Genomic DNA, 15,666 nt, shown 5'->3' on the forward strand with positions numbered 1-15,666 from the left:
TCAGTGATTTAGGCACGAGTCGTCGTACTACGAAAGCACCTCACTGCCTCTGCACACGTTCCTGGTAGCGTTCTTGCTAAATTGCATCCAGAAGTGCTTTCGAAAGTCTTGAATTATTCATGAGGGATGTGGTTTTCGACAGATCAATCAATCAATCAATCAATCAATCAATCAATCAATCAATCAATCAATCAATCAATCAATCAATCAATCAATCAATCAATCAATCAATCAAAAAGAACCTTTAAGATCCTTGTGATAAAAAATTGGTTTAATGGGATAAAAATGGACGTATAGTGGGATCAACAATATAAGAGACAGGAGATTTAGAAGCTGAACGAGCCGGTTTTTTGTTCAACGTCAAGAACAATCAAGCAACTGGACAACAGAAAAAGAAGGAGCTCATCTGTCCTGCTCGTATATCTTATGTCCCGTCCTCGGCGCTGTTTGCAGTGTTCAAGGGTGGCAGGTCTGGATAGCTGGTTCTGGCGAAATGATGCATCATCGCACCAGCGGAAGCGTCATGCTGACATGAAAAGAGAGAACGACAACACGTGCTAGGCTAGGGTGTGTGTCGTCCTTCTTTCTTCTCCCACCATCGAGAGTTTGCGATAGTGAAATGGGACAAAGTCCCCGAGGCACTTCATGTCGATCACATGGGGCTCCAATAGCTTTCGTAATAGCTCTTCACTCCCAGCGCATGACAAGGGCCCTGGTTCGCAAGTAGTCAGAACATTTTCTGTCCGGGTCGTTAAAATCGCTAAACAGGAATGATGGAAATCTTCCACCTTCGTGCAGCATAGGTGCCTCGTTCACGTACTAAAACAGACATAAGCTCACTTCTTTATGCCACTTTATTTATTGTGAACAAGGCTTGCGCTCGGAAGCCGAAACGTCTTAAAGTTTTCTAAGCCCATTCATTTTTGGTCGGCATTTCTCTCTTTTACCTTTTCATTATGCGTCCTCTCTACCAGACGAGTTATTGTCGGATCATTGATTTCATTCACACCTTGTTCGTTTGGTGTAGGTAGCAGCCCCGTTTGGTGTAAGTAGCAGGTTTAATCTTAAATAAATTTGCCGATGTACTTACAGTTGCGTCCCCTGATGGGCCTGTACCATATTTTTGTGCATATAACCTGCCACCACATATGATTCGCACCCCCAATTACAACATCCTGGAAAAAAAAAGAAGATCGCCGCTCCGTGAGTCCGTGAAGATGGTCGAACAGCGAAGCTGTGTTAGTTACACCGAGTGTTACACCATGCAAGTCAAACTTCGCAAGCGGTCTATATCGTAAATGTTTTGTTTCAACATTCTTTCACCTCATTTTTGCGTGGTGAGCACGCTTTACGAGCGCTGGTGTTTAAACTCGGCATGTTTCTCATGCAGCTCGGGGTCGGCCGTACGACCACGAGCCCGTTCACGAGCCAACTCTTGCTGACGCTCGTGGTAGCCAGCTTCTTCCTCAGGAGCACGCACTACTTGTGGTCTTCCATTAATTGTAGCTTTGATGGAATGTGCGGAACCACCAATCCAAAGTTCCGTACATTGGCCGCAAGGCCCACCACTGGAGATGCAGGCGCTGCAATCACTTTGACGATTTGTTGGATTGGTTTGACAATTGACGCGGCTGCCGGCACTTCTTAGAGCAAGCAGTGCTGGCAGCCACGCGCTCCTAGTATCACGTTTCAACCACTGGACACTGTTCGTTGGCCGCAAACCAACGGCATAAAATGTGTACCTTTCGCGGCAGGGAAGAATCATCATCATCATCATCATCATCATCATCAGCCTGGTTACGCCCACTGCAGGGCAAAGGCCTCTCCCATACTTCTCCAACAACCCCGGTCATGTACTAATCGTGGCCATGCCGTCCCTGCAAACTTCTTAATCTCATCCGCCCACCTAACTTTCTGCCGCCCCCTGCTACGCTTCCCTTCCCTTGGGATCCAGTCCGTAACCCTTAATGACCATCGGTTATCTTCCCTCCTCATTACATGTCCTGCCCATGCCCATTTCTTTTTCTTGATTTCAACTAAGATGTCATTAACTCGCGTTTGTTCCCTCACCCAATCTGCTCTTTTCTTATCCCTTAACGTTACACCTATCATTCTTCTTTCCATAGCTCGTTGTGTCGTCCTCAATTTGAGTAGAACCCTTTTAGTAAGCCTCCAGGTTTCTGCCCCGTAGGTGAGTACTGGTAAGACACAGCTATTATATACTTTTCTCTTGAGGGATAATGGCAACCTGCTGTTCATGATTTGGGAATGGCTGCCAAACGCACCCCAGCCCATTCTTATTCTTCTGATTATTTCCGTCTCTTGATCCGGATCCGCCGTCACTACCTGCCCTAAGTAGATGTATTCCCTTACGACTTCCAGTGCCTCGCGGCCTATTGTAAATTGCTGTTCTCTCCCGAGACTGTTAAGCATTACTTTAGTTTTCTGCAGATTAATTTTTAGACCCACTCTTCTGCTTTGCCTCTCCAGGTCAGTGAGCATGCATTGCAATTGGTCCCCTGAGTTACTAAGCAAGGCAATATCATCAGCGAATCGCAAGTTACTAAGGTATTCTCCATTAACTTTTATCCCCAATTCTTCCCAATCCAGGTCTCTGAATACCTCCTGTAAACACGCTGTGAATAGCATTGGAGATATCGTATCTCCCTGCCTGACGCCTTTCTTTATTGGGATTTTTTTGCTTGCTTTATGGAGGACTACGGTGGCTGTGGAGCCGCTATAGATATCTTCCAGTATTTTTACATATGGCTCATCTACACCCTGATTCCGTAATGCCTCCATGACTGCTGAGGTTTCGACTGAATCAAACGCTTTCTCGTAATCAATGAAAGCTATATATAAGGGTTGGTTATATTCTGCACATTTCTCTATCACTTGATTGATAGTGTGAATATGGTCTATTGTTGAGTAGCCTTTACGGAATCCTGCCTGGTCCTTTGGTTGACAGAAGTCTAAGGTGTTCCTGATTCTATTTGCAATTACCTTAGTAAATACTTTGTAGGCAACGGACAGTAAGCTGATCGGTCTATAATTTCTCAAGTCTTTGGCGTCCCCTTTCTTATGGATTAGGATTATGTTAGCGTTCTTCCAAGATTCCGGTACGCTCGAGGTCATGAGGCATTGCGTATACAGGGTGGCCAGTTTCTCTAGAACAATCTGTCCACCATCCTTCAACAAATCTGCTGTTACCTGATCCTGCCCAGCTGCCTTCCCCCTTTGCATATCTCCTAAGGCTTTCTTTACTTCTTGCGGCGTTACCTTCGGGATTTCGAATTCCTCTAGACTATTTTCTCTTCCATTATCGTCGTGGATGCCACTGGTACTGTATAAATCTCTATAGAACTCCTCAGCCACTTGAACTATCTCATCCATATTAGTAATGATATTGCCGGCTTTGTCTCTTAGCGCATACATCTCATTCTTGCCAATTCCTAGTTTCTTCTTCACTGTTTTTAGGCTTCCTCCGTTCCTGAGAGCATGTTCAATTCTATCCATATTATACTTCCTTATGTCAGCTGTCTTACGCTTGTTGATTAACTTCGAAAGTTCTGCAAGTTCTATTCTAGCTGTAGGGTTAGATGCTTTCATACATTGGCGTTTCTTGATCAGATCTTTCGTCTCCTGCGATAGTTTGCTGGTATCCTGCCTAACGGAGTTACCACCGACTTCCATTGCACACTCCTTAATGATGCCCACAAGATTGTCGTTTATTGCTTCAACACTAAGGTCCTCTTCCTGAGTTAAAGCTGAATACCTGTTCTGTAGCTTGATCTGGAATTCCTCTATTTTCCCTCTTACCGCTAACTCATTGATCGGCTTCTTATGTACCAGTTTCTTCCGTTCCCTCCTCAGGTCTAGGCTAATTCGAGTTCTTACCATCCTGTGGTCACTGCAGCGCACCTTGCCGAGCACGTCCACATCTTGTATGATGCCAGGGTTAGCGCAGAGTATGAAGTCTATTTCATTTCTAGTCTCGCCGTTCGGGCTCCTCCACGTCCACTTTCGGCTATCCCGCTTGCGGAAGAAGGTATTCATTATCCTCATATTATTCTGTTCCGCAAACTCTACTAATAACTCTCCCCTGCTATTCCTAGTGCCTATGCCATATTCACCCACTGCCTTGTCTCCAGCCTGCTTCTTGCCTACCTTGGCATTAAAGTCGCCCATTAGTATAGTGTATTTAGTTTTCACTCTGCCCATCGCCGATTCCACGTCTTCGTAGAAGCTTTCGACTTCCTGGTCATCATAACTGGATGTAGGGGCGTAGACCTGTACAATCTTCATTTTGTACCTCTTATTAAGTTTCACAACAAGACCTGCCACCCTCTCGTTAATGCTATAGAATTCCTGTATGTTACCAGCTATATTCTTATTAACCAGTAATCCGACTCCTAGTTCTCTTCTCTCCGCTAAGCCCCGGTAGCACAGGACGTGCCCGCTATTTAGCACTGTATATGCTTCTTTTGGCCTCCTAACTTCACTGAGCCCTATTATATCCCATTTACTGCCCTCTAATTCCTCCAATAGCACTGCTAGACTCGCCTCGCTAGATAACGTTCTAGCGTTAAACGTTGCCAGGTTCATATTCCAATGGCGGCCTGTCCGGAGCCAGTGATTCTTAGCACCCTCTGCTGCGTCGCAGGTCTGACCGCCGCCGTGGTCAGTTGCTTCACAGCTGCTGGGGACTGAGGGCCGGGGTTCGATTGTTGTGGTCATAGGAGGTTGTGGCCAAGTACTGCACCAGGGTGGCCAATCCTGCTCTGGTGAGGGAGTGCGTTACCGGTTCTGGTCACCGGGATCAGGCCACACTCCAGGCCTGTTTGTGCAATTTTATCAACACGCGGATTTTTTTTTTTTTTTTAAATCCGGTGGAAAATTGCCGGCACCGGGATTCGAACCACGGACCTCTTGCACGCGAGGCGGGTGTTCTACCTCTACGCCACCGCTGCAGTAAATCATGTCGGCAGGGAAGAATCAATCGTCGATAAATTCGATGCTGATCTGGCTCGATCGTCGAAAATGCACCGTGTGACAACCGTATAAGATTCGCGCATAAGATAGCGTTCTCACCGGGGGAGAGGAGTCACTCCAACCCCTTTCCCCCTATTGAGGTTTTCTTTTCCTCTCCTGCTAGGTCACGTGGCCCCTTTTTAGCGAAGTCCGACAACGACGGCACAAGGTCGGCATAAACAGCTTCGCTTTAAAAAATATCTCCTTGTATAGTCCGTGGAAGTAACTGCATACAACACTGCTCAAATCTTTGCAAAAACAGTCTCCATTACCGGATGCACGACTCGTCTACGTCGTATCTTCGGCCAGTGGCTCTGCTTCCCCTTTCTTCAGTCATGCTGACAAAGCTGGTCTCGCACGCCGAACGTTATAGCGGACGAATAAGTCAGATGATATAGGATGGGAATTGGATACCTTCGCAGCTACATGGGCTACATGGCTAGCACTCGCACGGCAGTGCATGACAGCGCGAACGGAGAAGCCCTCGCATCAGCAACGGCGACGAAGCAAACGCGACCGAGACGAAAATGCTAACGGTGATTTGGTTCGCCGCTGCATCGCGAAGCACTTCGCGCCGCGAGAAAGGGTGACGTAGGAGTTCGCCGGCGCCGCGTGCCCTATTCGCGAACTACTAAACGCAAAATGGCAACCCGTACAGCGGAGGAGAATGGGCGACCATGAAAGTGGGAAGAAGGGAGCTTCAACACACAGGGATGGGGAAGAGGTGGTGTTCCCTAGGAGATAACGAAACCTTAAATGATGGCGGAGAACCTTGCCTTGAGTTGTGGCTTCACGGCAGCGCTTATTGTCATACCGCGAAGCCACACATCATGGCGAAATCCGCATGTAATTCGCACCCCAACATTACTGTTGATGTCTTTTTTTGAACTTCTGGCGGGGATTGTCGCGATAAAATGCGGTAATTCCAATTTTACCAGTGTCTGCGTTCGTTGCGGCAGCCGGACTAAAAAAAAATTTGCTACTTCAAGTAACTTTGCCAGATCCTCACTGTTGTCAGATTTTGCGCATATTATTTTCTTTGAAACGGTACGTGATGCCCTACTGAGAAATTTGAAGTCTCGCTTACGAGACTGCGTTGCGCAGTCCTCCCACTCAATGTTTACCTTAACAGGTTTGTTCATGCCTGATTATCTGTATCTGACATCTGCAACGGGAGTGGTTAGTCATTAGAAAACTTCTTTTTGTCATGTCGCCGTTGTACTATTCAAATGAAAATATTTTTTTGGAAGAACCCTTCCGAAAGCTTCGCTTGAACTTTACTCTTCCGCTGGTACTTCCTTTCTTTGGTGGTGCTCCCCAACTAGGCTTTAGCCACCAGAACGTTTGCGGTGCCTTCTGCAATTTCCTGTGGAGAGGTAAGTTCCAGGCTGCGTATCATGTTTTAGTATTCTCATCTTTCTGTGCTGTATCATTAAGTTATTATTCATGTCGTATCGGTATTAGTTATATTTTATTTTACAATTTTTATTTATTAATTCCATTACAGTTTAGGTTCCTCTTCTTTATTTTAGTTTCTTGGACCCTCGTAGCGCCCGAAATATAGCCGGTACCCCAGTGAGGGTTGTGCTATTTCACCGACGAAACAAGCGACCAACTGCAAGTGTATGTCAGAATCTCGTTATGCAGACAAGAAAGGAGAAGAAAAAGACCCACTGCGGTAGTTTAAGGTCGCGGGTTCAACCCCTGCCGTGGTCGCCGCATTTCGATGGAGGCGGAATGCAAAATGCTAGTGTTACGTGCATTGGGTGCACGTTAAAGAACCCCAAGCGACCACAATTATTATGGATTCCCACACTGGGGCATGCTTCATAGCCACATGGTAGTCCTGGTACGTAAAACCCTAGAACTTAATTTAGAAGGAGTCAGAACGGTTGTAATAGTTGTTTCTGTTGTTTTTTAATACATGGTATTTGTTGCTATTGTACTCGCTCCCTTTTAACAATTTATTTCATCATACAGTTTTAATAATAAAGTATCCTCTCTCCTTACACATTTTCAAATTTAACTACTTGAAGCGTTAATGGGACTCGTTCGTGCTTTTACACTAAAACCTGGTCGATGATATCATACGTTTACGTTTCATATGCGAAGAACTGCAGCAGTGCTGTTTACACAAGTTACCGCCTTAGGCACTAGCCTCAGCGTATCTCCGTACTTGCATTTCATGGAGCTTCCATGTATTCTACATGAAAAAAAGCGCTTGACGCTCATGTGTCACCTTTTGAAGTTCTTCGGAAACTGTGTAAATCGTTAGATACCACCTGATCAAGGCCCACGTCGCAGTTGAAGCTCTACGGGCGCGCGTATAAGACACACGAGGCCGTAAGACCAACATCTAGCCTCTTTACCTGCGGAGAGACCATGTGCCTGGTTCTGGCGAACAGTATCAGAACATCGTGAGGCCATACGACATTGCTTTGCATCTGCCGCGAGACCTTCGACTCCTCTTTTGTGCCTCATTCAGCCAAAGATCAACCTGACAATGCCTGGCGTCCGGAAAAAAAAAGCAGATATGTCATCGCCGGCTCTTAGACATTTTACCTTACGCTTATTATGTGAGGAGCACCAGAATTACATTGCCATATACACCGATGGCTCCGTGCTGCCGGATGACAGCTGCCGAACACCTCTACCGCAGCTGTCATCCCTCCAGCAAAAGCCATAACTATCAAGTTGAAAACGTCTCACTTGACAACATCCACGGCAGTAGTGCTCACAGCCCTTCGAGTGGCAGTAGTACACTTTATTAATGACTAACCAACACACGAATGGTCCATTTTCTGCGACACGAAGACGGCTCTGCGTTGTTTACTGTCAGCCTTATGTCGTGATCCGCAAGGGCAGTTGGTGTTCGAGAGAAAGAGCGAGAGAGAGCGAGAGAGAGGGAAAGGCAAATGAAAGACAGAAAGCTTAACCAGAGAATATATCCGGTTGGCTAGCACGTACTGAAATTACAGAGGCCACACACGGCCTGACTGAGATAGGACATTAAATCCTTTTTCAGTGGCTACTAGGTCACTATGGTATTATCGGCGACCTTCTTTCCAACCCCTGTTTCTCCCACCCTAGTGCTGGTTGCATTTAACATTTGATTATCAGCACTTAAGACCTTAAGGGCTCTGCTCAAGTTTGAAGGGCTTGTGAATTGTGCGACCGTCTTTGAGTGTTGTAGCGCGTAGCTGCTATAGATCAAGCTGCTCGTTCAGCTCGTGTCGAACACAACCACCTATTAATCCCGCTACCCAGGACAGATGCTGCAAGGATGCTCCACCTACGTGTACGCCAATGCACTGCATCATAGTTAAATAAACCCAATTTTATGCACACCCATTTGTACACCCTGTATACAACGTTAGGTCTTCAACTTTCACCAAGACTTCCTCGAAGAGACACACCCATTTTGTGATGGTTGGGCGTCACGTTTACCCATGCCTATACGCATTCCGCATAGGGATAGCCGGCACCGCAGCATGTGGCGATTGTGGCGACGAGGAAACGATTCATCATGTTCATTGTGCCAGCGCCCGTAATGCAATGTGCGGAGACAATCGCTTTCCGTCGTGCTCAACCAGTTAAACGACCGGACTGCGTCGGAAGAAAGGATTTTACATCATCAAAGGGACTCAACATCGCATAGGAAGGCCGTGCAGGCGCTACTGCGCTTCGTGAGATCAACCAGCCTGTGTAAAGGCTTGTAATTGGAATGCCTTTCCTGTTACCTGCTTTTGTTCTTTTTTTCTTCTTTTTCTCTCTCTCTCTCTTTGCCCTCTTTCCAGCCCCTATTTCTCCCGCCCTAGTGCTGGTTACACTTCACATTTGATTATCGGCACTTAAGGCCTCAAGGGCTCTTCTCAAGTTTGAAGGGCTTGTGAATTGTGCAACCGTCTTTGAATGTTGGAGCGCGTAGCATCGCGCTATTGTGTGAACTTTTCTCATTTATTTTTCTTTCACCTCTTATTCCCTTTACCCCTTTCCCCAACACAGAGTGGCCAGCTGGTACTTACATTGGCTAACCTCCCTGTCTTTCCTACCCCTTTTTTTTCTCTCTCTTCTCTGTCTTTCCTCTCTCTATCTCTCGCTCTGGGCACTTGAGTTGCTCACATGCCTTGGTCATGCAGCCAACACGTAAAGGCTGCATAATGGATACAACAGCGTCACAACCACAGCACCGTTGTCCTGCGCTAAAAGCGTAAGATGTATAAATTATTGAAAGATCAAGGGCAACCTACATATTCCATTTGTGCAGCTGATGTGATTCAGCGAGATCTGCTACTTCCACCGTGGGTGAAGCACTATTTTCCTTCTTTTTTTTTTTTGCCTAGCCTTACTTGTCTTGTCTTCAAGTAGCGTAGCAGGGTTGTCCATTTTGGCAGACGCTTCTTAGACCTTTCCTGTGCGCGTTTTAGGATGTTTATCATAATTATTATGTAGACCGTAACAACTAGTCGCAGTTACGTTTAGCTCACATACGGGTTTGTCGTACAGGCTTCGACAACAAACCTTAATCCTTCTGTTGCTTCGTCATATTCTCAATGCCTAATATATACGCTGATCATTTTCTGTCTGGTTAGAATACATAAATAAGGGGCTCAGGACTTGTATGCCGGATGTATTCTCAATGTTTTTCTTTTTTTGCCGGTTCGGCTTCTTTTGCTTAACCCTGACCGGTTGTTGCTACCCACCTTCAATAAAGATGAGCCGAATAAGTCCTTTCACGAAGCAACAAGACGTACACGAATTCATACAACGTAAAGATAACGTAAACAAAAAGTAAGGAAATTGCAAAACTCACGAAAAGGGTTATCGGACTAATGAGGTTTTACCTTGCGGAAATGGCAGCACTGTCAAGTATTTGCAACGAAGGCAACCTGAAGGTTGTATGCGATACGACACTGCAAATAAAATAGAATGTTAATGCTATAAATAAAGAAAAAAAACGATGCTCATGAGCCGCAAGTAGACTTCGAAACAACGTCGAAACCAAACTTTGAAGAGCGCTTGCCATGCTGACATCCGGCTTTCGCGTCGTTAGCAAGAAGAAAAAAAATCTATACATGTATAGTCCAGTATCTAATTGCAAGAGAACAGTGACTGCAACGTCATTGTGTGCGATGATATGCAGGCCGTCTTCGCGAAGATGTTCAAGGTCGATGGAGGACGCGGGAGTGCACGTAAACAAAGGCAACAAGAGCAATGGAAGCTGCCTCAGCACTTGCTGATTTGCTTGACTTATACGCTTCTGGCCGTTCAATTTGCTCGCGAAGCTTTCCTCGTCAGCTCGCAAACGCAGTTACAGTTAGCCGTGAGAGCTGGCGGCGTCAGCAGCAAATTGTGCTCAGAAATTTACTTTGTTTTCTCGGCACTCGAGTTCGTGAGCTTTCTTTGCATAGCGTAGATCTGCATGCTCAGGGATAGAGAAGGAATCTCAACTATTGTTGATGACAATTTGCGCCGTAGCTCTCACAGAGATCAACGTCCGCTTTCTATCTCGAAATCTAAGAACGTATTCTAGCCTTTCTGCCAGAAAACTGGCACTGGGCAAAATGTGTGTGTGTGTGTGTGTTTTTTTGACGTAACGCTAACGCGAATGGCTGTTCTTGAAGAAACACGTACCCTTAAGGGCCTGCAAAGAAGGGTGCTTTCAACTCCTATGTTCTTGGTTCAGGGGATGCTTTGCCCAAGGAGGACTAAGAGCTTATATATATATATATATATATATATATATATATATATATATATATATATATATATATATATATATATATATATATATATATATATATATATATATATATAAGCTTATATCAGTGAATCATTTCCCTTTCGTTTGCCTTCCGGTCTCTCAAGCCAGGAGTACGTAAAGAAAAGTGCGATTCAGGCAAACACAGACAAGTAAGTTAGGAGAATGGTGCTCCGAATTTATATTCCTCGATGCAGGAAGGAAAATATATTCGCGCAGTGGACTAAATGGTTTCGGAAGGACGAAGAATTCGTGGAGTTATACTCGCGGACACTTCTCTGTGACAATGAGGAGAAAAACCACGGGGATAGAGATTTCGCGCATGCGTTGCCACGCTAAGTAGTGCGGCAGCCTTGGTCAGTACTTTCCGTTTCTCGGAATAGACGCTGAATCGACCCAGCTTCCACGCGCGATAGTTTCGCGTTTGTCCAGACGCGGAAGAAAGAAGTCGCAAGATAAGCCAACTTCAACACTCAGGGGTGTGTTTTGTCTTATTTAGCTGTCGTAAACAAGGCATTTATGTTTCCTCTTCCACAGCTTAAACTAACGCCGATGAAAATATTGTACATTTTTTTTAGAAGTGCCCTCCGCTGTGTGCGCTTTGCCCCCGCTGCTTTCCCTTCATTGCCACAGAAAGTTGTCCGCTATATGGTATGTGTTCAGGGCCACGACAGTGCGTCTAATGACAAAGACTAAGAAAAGGAGGGGGAACCACAGAGCGCTGCAGGAAGGGAATGTTTTATCATGACTGAAAACTGAAAGGAACCTCATAGTCCTAACCAGGTGTGTAATGATTTTCTTTTTTTTTCTTTATGTCTGGAAGTATATGGCCAACGCATGTTGTGAGAAATCTGTGCTTCCAGGTCCTAATTTATCACAGTCGCCCGAATCGATTGCTTATCAGCGAGCACAAAAAAAGAAGAGAGTTCCTATGAGGGGTCGCACACAGTAATTGGGAGGTCCAACTGCGATTTCCCTTTTTCTGCGTCGATTATTTATTTAGCCGATCGGATGGCTTGTCTGCTGCAAGTAAACAGTGTCTCACATCACGTGAGAAACGTTTGCCGGTGATTTGGTGCGTCTTGTCTCCCCCCAAATGTCATCGTATTGTGTTCTTAAGAAGAAACGAAAGAAACAAAATGAAGAGAAGCCTTTCATTTTCAATGTACTACGCTCTGTCGCCAAAGCGTGAAGCCGGCTACTGGCTTTGACTACAAAGCGTGCCAAGTATTGTGTGTTATCGTTGGGCTCCCCGCCACTCGCCTGCGCCGACTCAGTCCGGTGACCATAGCTCGAACGTGCCAAAACTGGCACGTCATGCAAAAAAAAAAAAAGATGAATTCGCAGTTCCGCCGGAGAGGCGAAGCACCGATTGCGATAGCAAATTAGTAGACAGCTGTACGAACTAAGAATAGCAGTTTTATGGGCTGTATAATTTTTTTATTTATTTATTTATTTATACAATACTGCAGGCCTCATTGAGGCCCAGGCAGGAGGGGCATACAAAATACAGAATAATTGTATTTGCAGACGTAAGAACAAAAGGACCAAATTAGTGTGCACAATAGCAATGGAGTCCACCAGCTGCGAGAACCAAATGGGTAAAAAGAACACTCGGTCTTGTAACCAAACAATTCCCAAAACAAAAGTGAAGAGTAAATGTACAAATGAACCGTACAATTTTAAGCAATGAGAAGGAAAAAAAAATGAAATCAGTAGTTCAAACGGTCAATGTAATCAGTACTCTTTAGTAGCGACTGAGGTAAATTATTCCAATCGGTTATAGTGCGTGGGAAAAAAGAATATTTGCGTGCTTGTAATCTTGTAAACATTCGCTTACTAACCAAATTAACAACGATAGAATGCGTAAGTCGAACTCAACGAGGACGTAGAAAGAAACAGACACACGGATATAGCGCTGTCTTTGTGTGTCTGCTTCTTTCTACTTCCTTGTTCAGTTACACTTTCTGTCATGGATTGAAACCAACTAGCCCGTCAACGTGTTTTGACTAAATTAACCAGCACGGTGTCACGCGCGCCCATGGTAAACACGAACACACATCACTCGACGACAGCGGAAAAGCTGTAACTGTCTGGGAAAACGCTGGAGTTAGGAATCGCGGCAGCAGCCGCGAGCCAATTGACCTCCGTGCACCTGTCGCTTCAACGCGTACGAAACGTCGAAAGCACAGTGCATATGAAGCTACCGGCACTACGCGCACTATGAAAACATCGCAGATCGCTTTAAACATGAGGCCCGCGCAGGCGCGAACTTTGGTTACGTCACACACCGCTTTCAAGACACACGAGTGCCGGCAACGCTTTCCTACGGCGTCCCGCAAAGGCGTCTGCTACGGCATCCGAGATTCGCGCGGCCATCGCCGTAGTAGACGCCGCGGGTGTCTCCCCTACAGTGTACTAGAATAATTCTTCTAGTACACTGTAGTCTCCCCTCTGTACTGAGCGGCGGGTGAGGAGGACATCGAGGCGCCGTATAGCAGCCGCCGGAGAAGAACTCCCCTCCTCCCTCGCCTCACCCCCCTGCCTCGCGCGCCACAGGAGAGGGCACGCATCCGGACCGCGTTCCTCGCTCGCGCACGCGAGCTTGAACCGCGTCCACAGGTTCACCCTCACAAGCTTTCACTCGTACGGAAGCTGACGACGACGGCGAACCGACAGCAGAAATGCGCCTGGAGTGCCCATGTGATTGCTATCGCAATAGAAAGAGAAAAGAAAACAAGCTGTGGAGTTTATGATTTTGCAAGACAAAGTCGAACCGATGTATGACTGGGCAAGTGCAATGATAAACTTACTACGTCCCTTTTTCTACTGATAAGGGTCGAGGCAATGCAGCAACCGCAATCTTTACACCTCCGTGCACTGCATTCGCTTTTGCTTTCTAGAGCATTATACCGTTATTCGTCCTTAATTCACGAACCGTCTCTCGAGCACTCAACCACCAAAGCAGCTCTTAGCGTCGCACGGAACTGCGCGACGGAGGACGACTAAAAGCACCGCAGCCGCACATTTATGGCAGCTCAAGAGAACAATAGCGCCGAAGAACGCAGATAGCGCTCCAGCGCCAGCGCAAAGGCCCACTTTCGTCGCAGAGAGGGCAGTTACGTCAGCGGTGCTTTACAAAGCAAAACGACCGCTGCTACACCATCGCGCCACGCTTCGCTATAACGGCGCCTCGACGCCTCCGCCCCCGGATGCCGGGAAAGTGGCGCGTTGCGTCCGGCCAGCCAACGGACGATCTTCCCACGAAGCGTCTCGCTGCCTCCGCGCAAGGCATTGGGGAACAGAGGGACCCATTTTCCCGTTCCTTTGTCCAGCTGCAGTCGCCTGAGAAGGCTCGGTGGCCCAGTTTATTCGGTCAGAGTGTTATCCGGGTGGGGGGGGGGGGAAGAAAAAAAGAAATGCGCTCATATTAAGGAAGCCCCACGAATTCATTGTTACTTCAAGAAAAAAGTGTGCGTAATTGAAGAGTATTCATACTGGAATGGCGGATCTTGTCTATTCATCACGAGATATTAGTCGGTTTGTATTTACACTTGTAGGTACCCGTGTCATTAAGTTTTCAGTTTCCGGAGGCATATTTGTTCAGAAATGAAAGGTAAACATAGAAGAACAGTAATCTTTTAATTTCTTTGTCTCGCTTTTGTCTTCGCGTCTACTAGAAATTGATTTACGGATTCAACATCTCCTATTGCTTACCAAGAGTCCGGTGTTGACGAAAAACCTTTTAAAATGTGAGCTTTTGATAAAAGATAAAATGCAACGGCATTTACAAAGCTGCACGCTAGATTAAATTATGGCACTTCCCTTGCCGGCGGATTTCTCTAGCCGACTAAATCACCATGAGATAATCACGCTTTAAAGGATGACCTTCAACTACCTCCTTGGCTATACGCTTTTTTCCAGCTCATAGTCCCTTTTTGCCTTAACATAGTGGCTCTAACTAGATCTCTGTACTTGGGTTCAGCTGCTTCCTATCTCCCAAATGCTTTTGAAGTAAGCAGTTCTCACTGTTCTCTACCAGTTTTCTATAGAACCGTTCATCTCTTGCAAAGTTTCTTTGGAAAGCTTTTGGTTGACTGCTTATTAAACAACTCACTCACTCACTCACTCACTCACTCACTCACTCACTCACTCACTCACTCACTCACTCACTCACTCACTCACTCACTCACTCACTCACTCACTCACTCACTCACTCACTCACTCACTCACTCACTCTCACTCACTCACTCACTCACTCACTCACTCACTCACTCACTCACTCACTCACTCACTCACTCACTCACTCACTCACTCACTCTCAACATTATCGATGCTCTACGTGAAGTTGACAAAACGCGCATGGCGACGCCAGCGCATATTCCGACGCCAGAGGGCATGAATGCCGAGGGACAGGACCCAGTTCCTTCCTGCCCCTACTGACGTATCTGCCGCATTGTCAGGCGAGCCTTGGAGTACGCGCGAGCAGTTCATATCAGTGACACACTCCGAGAGCACTGGTGACAGCACCCGGAAGACGGTGTGTATTGATCCTTCTTCAGTCTCTCGTGAAGGAAGGAATATTGAGGTGCAAGAAAGGCGGAATAAACAACGCTGGCCGCAAATGTAGGTGCAGAACTAAATAGACGGTCACTGGGTTAGTTACCAAATGGTTACAGAAGGAACACACACATGTCACCCGTCATCTACGCGCATGTGTTCCTTTTCTGGTCGTCTGGTTCGCGTAATATATTATTACGATATTATCGGTAGATACCCGAGAGACGAGCCGCCGTGAGAACGACGACGAAGTGGGTCTGTGCCCTTGGCGCAAGTGAATGTCGGCCTGGCGCTCTGGCTCCAGTCTAGTGTAA

This window comes from Dermacentor variabilis, chromosome 4 (assembly GCF_050947875.1).
Source record: "Dermacentor variabilis isolate Ectoservices chromosome 4, ASM5094787v1, whole genome shotgun sequence".
NCBI lineage: Eukaryota > Metazoa > Arthropoda > Arachnida > Ixodida > Ixodidae > Dermacentor > Dermacentor variabilis.